This window comes from Cryptomeria japonica, chromosome 4, assembly GCF_030272615.1.
Source record: "Cryptomeria japonica chromosome 4, Sugi_1.0, whole genome shotgun sequence".
NCBI lineage: Eukaryota > Viridiplantae > Streptophyta > Pinopsida > Cupressales > Cupressaceae > Cryptomeria > Cryptomeria japonica.
In genome coordinates, this window is record NC_081408.1 from 165,499,474 (window position 1) to 165,503,257 (window position 3,784).

General features: G+C 37.9%; 1 non-coding gene across 1 annotated transcript; it reads right to left on the minus strand.

The window, feature by feature from the left end:
* Positions 1-3,216: 3,216 nt before the first annotated feature.
* TRNAT-AGU (transfer RNA threonine (anticodon AGU)) lies at positions 3,217-3,288 on the minus strand. Its single transcript has one exon. It is a non-coding gene; the product is annotated as a tRNA-Thr (tRNA).
* Positions 3,289-3,784: the final 496 nt, after the last annotated feature.

Sequence of the window (3,784 nt, forward strand, 5' to 3'; positions counted from 1 at the left end):
AACACACAAAATCATCCAACTCATATTTTTAAATCTAACTCAAATCTTGGGAAAGTGTTGTCCTCTTCTTTAGTTCGAAAATCCTTTATTGGTGCAAGTTTCTAAAAGTTTCTAATTTGGAACTCAGTTTGAAAATCATCTTGATCTGCAAATATCTTTTTTCCTATTTTAATTTTGAGTTTCCATTTTGATCTCCTAATTCGCTGATCTTTGAAAATCTCAATTTCCAACTTTCTAAATTGATTACATGTTCGATTTTTGGAAGATTTGATGACATCACTCGGATTCTTGTTGACTTTATTTGACTTCCAAGAGTAGGGTGGAGTTTTTAGTGTTCAATTTCATGTTTGCTTGCCTTTAATTTCATACTTGGGTGGACTTTTGGAGGTCTTCAACATCGGTGGCCTTTCTCCTTATCAACATACATGGAGGACTTTTATGACTCCACCATCTTCTTTGACATCAAACTTTGGTGGAATTTTCATTACCTTTTCAAGGCATAGGGCGGAGTTTTGAAGTTATCCAAGGCGGACTTTTTCCACTCCACAAGGAATAGGGCTGACTTTCGTTGCACCTCAACACATGGCGGAGTTTGAACATTCCCCTAGTGCGGACTTTTGTAACCACTTTCTTAGGCGGAGTTTAGGAAGGACACCAAGGAGGGTGGAGTTTTCTGCTCCCTCTTCTTGGCCTCTTTAACATGGCGGACTTTTGTCATGACTACCAAGGTGGAGTTTGGAAAGACCTCTACCAAGGCGGAGTTTTGGAAGGACATCAACATAGGGCGGAGTTTTGAGACCACTCCCAAGGCAGACTTTTCTACTTCAGCTAGGGCGGAGTTTGGAAACATGGCTACCAAGGGCGGACTTCTAAAGCATCTCCTATGGTGGACTTTTGACTACCTTCATTCCATAGGGCGGAGTTTTATGACTTCTCCACCAAGCATGGCGGACTTTGGAAGGCCTTCATACCATCCTCTTCAAGACAGACTTTTGAACATCCCTTCATGTCGGACTTTTGATGCATCCCATGGCAGACTTTTGAATGACCTCCACCATTGGCGGACTTTGAACATCTCTCCAACATGGCAGATCATGCTTGGGCGGACTTTTGAACACCTGCCATAACACTCAACATCATCCATTAGCGAGACTTAGAAAATTTTTGGAAAATTTCAAAATTTCACAATTTAACCAACTTTAACCAGATTAACTTGAAATTTGAAATCCATACTCAGGCAAATCATCTGAAGCATTATGACCCCTAAAATGTAGGAAACTGGCTTTTTAGGTCAAAACTTGGAAATTTTGGATCCCGGTCGAAGCAGGTCAGTGGTATCAATGCAAACCCTAGGTCCGCATTCTGAAAAAGCAAAAAGCAGACATCTCTAAAAAATAGGGAAAACTTTCTAAAAATAGCCATACCGGGGATTGGGCTAAAAATGCCATAAACGAAACTTCCTAAAAAATAGGAAAAAGCAAAAAAAAAGACTTTCTAAAAATAGAAAGTTGTTCAAATTCGTCCAAATCAATTGCGATCTTCGTCCTTTGGCCTTTCTACGCACTTTGACGGTGCCCTGACTCTAGAATCACTTGGTTTGCAAAAACTAACTTTCAATCCTTAGGACTCAAACTATTCAAAACTGAACAAGGCTTGACAAAACTGAAGCGAATGACAACGGGACACTAAAAAAAACACTAGAAAGCAGGAAAAGGGAGGGCCCCCATTTACATTGGAGCGATGTGTCAAAAAGGTCACAACAGAACCCTCCTTTATCTTTTCTAACATTTTACACTGTGGGCTGCAACAACAACAATTTGATCTCCTCCTTCCAAACACTTGTTTCATTTTCAGTCAGCTTTCACAAATTTATCCATCTCTATTCACGTGGGCTCTGATACTATTTAAAGAAATATAAAACGAATAACAAAATTGAAAAATACATAATACACAATAGAGAATATATCAAACATAAAATTAACTCATTGCATTCATTCTCCTTTTGATATTCATAATACATTGAAATATATATGATTCAGGAATATAACTGAAACCTGTACAACTACCCATTAACAAACAACTATCTACATTAATCAATGTTCATTATCTTTCAGAGAGTCAATATAAGAGTTTTTTCCTTAAAAATACTTTTAGTTGTAAATAGCAACACATTTGGTTAGGTGGAGTAGACTTAGTATAAATGAAAAGGTGTTGTTATATTATAATCAGATTATCTATATTTTTCTATTGTTTTAAAGTATTTTTTAATGGTCTTTTTGGCCTGGAAAGACTTATTCTTTCCAGTCTGTTGCATTTGTTTTTTAGATCTATAGTTACTTAAAATGCTGCAAATCAGAGATAACGGTGTGTCTGCATCATTTTGATATCAGAGCAAATAAAGATGTATTAGAGAGAAATTTGTTTCAATTTGTTTCAATTGGAAAAGGAGAGGCAGGAAGAATCAATGATCACGAAGGAAAAATGATGAGGAATGACTACGAATATTAGAAGCCATTGGAGCCAGATTGCATATAAATGATTCTGAAGAGGAACAAGATAACCTGGGAAATGCAGCTAGGATAGACCCTGTGGAGAGGCTCATTAAAGCTACAAGATGCAAAAATCAGCCTAGATTTATTCTTAGACTTGGGTCCACAAGTTGGAGCTACATTTTAAGTTGGAAAATTTTGGTGAAAATAATATGAGAAGGGTGAAAATTGCAGCATCCATATAAACTCATGCTCCTCTTTGGTAAAATTATTTAGAGAATTTTATAACCTGACACAAAGGGGTTAGTCAATATAGGAGCATGCTGAGCATCTTATAAGTCTGAAAATTGGGACTGATATACACAAGGTTAAATAACAAACATCAACTATGTATGTTAATAGACTAAAGTTTCAACTTAAAGATGGGATTGCCTTAATCAAGGTATCTATTGTAGAAGACACATGAATACGCCTTAAATGTAGAGGAAAAATTATATCAAAAGATCAATAAACAAGTTGTTGAGACATGGACCAGCTAGGACTCGAACCTAGGACCTTCCATACGCTGTTGGAGTGCTCAATCACTGAGCTAATGGCCCCTCTTGGACCAGTCCATCGTTGGTCCGAGTGTGGCTTATTTCCAACACTAACACCCCCCCCTTAAGCCACACCTCTCGTGTGCTTGGGGCTCCTAGCCTGAACCTGGCTCTGATACCATGTTGAGACATGGACCAGCTAGGACTCGAACCTAGGACCTTCCATACACTACTGGAGTGCTCTACCGCTGAGCTACTGACCCCTCTTAAACCAGTCCATCGTCGGTCCAGGTGTGACTTATTTCCAACACCAACACAAGTTAACAATAACCTGAATAAGGGAAAACACCCAAGTTCCTCCAAAACTATGAAAAGAAAAGATATTTAGGGAAATGTGAAGCCCAACTTCATAGGAAGCGATGGTTTCAAAGGTAGGGGACAAAGTAACAAAATTTTGGATACAGGAAGTCCTCCAAATGTTTCATGTGAAATAAAACTCAGATACCTCAAAACTGCCCACTAAATCCTAAAACTTCAGATTGATGAATGCAGACAGAAGGAAAGCCACAAGTTGTGGAAGTAGAGGCTGAAACTAGAGAGAACTTAATGTTGGAAAAAAACTTGGTGGTGGGAAACAAACAATCTATAAATATTAAATAGTGATTGGAGGAGAAAACTATTTTTAGACTAGATGCAAGTGTCAAGGAAAGGTACTCAAACTTCTAAGAGTTCGTAAATGGCAGCTCAACTGATAATTTA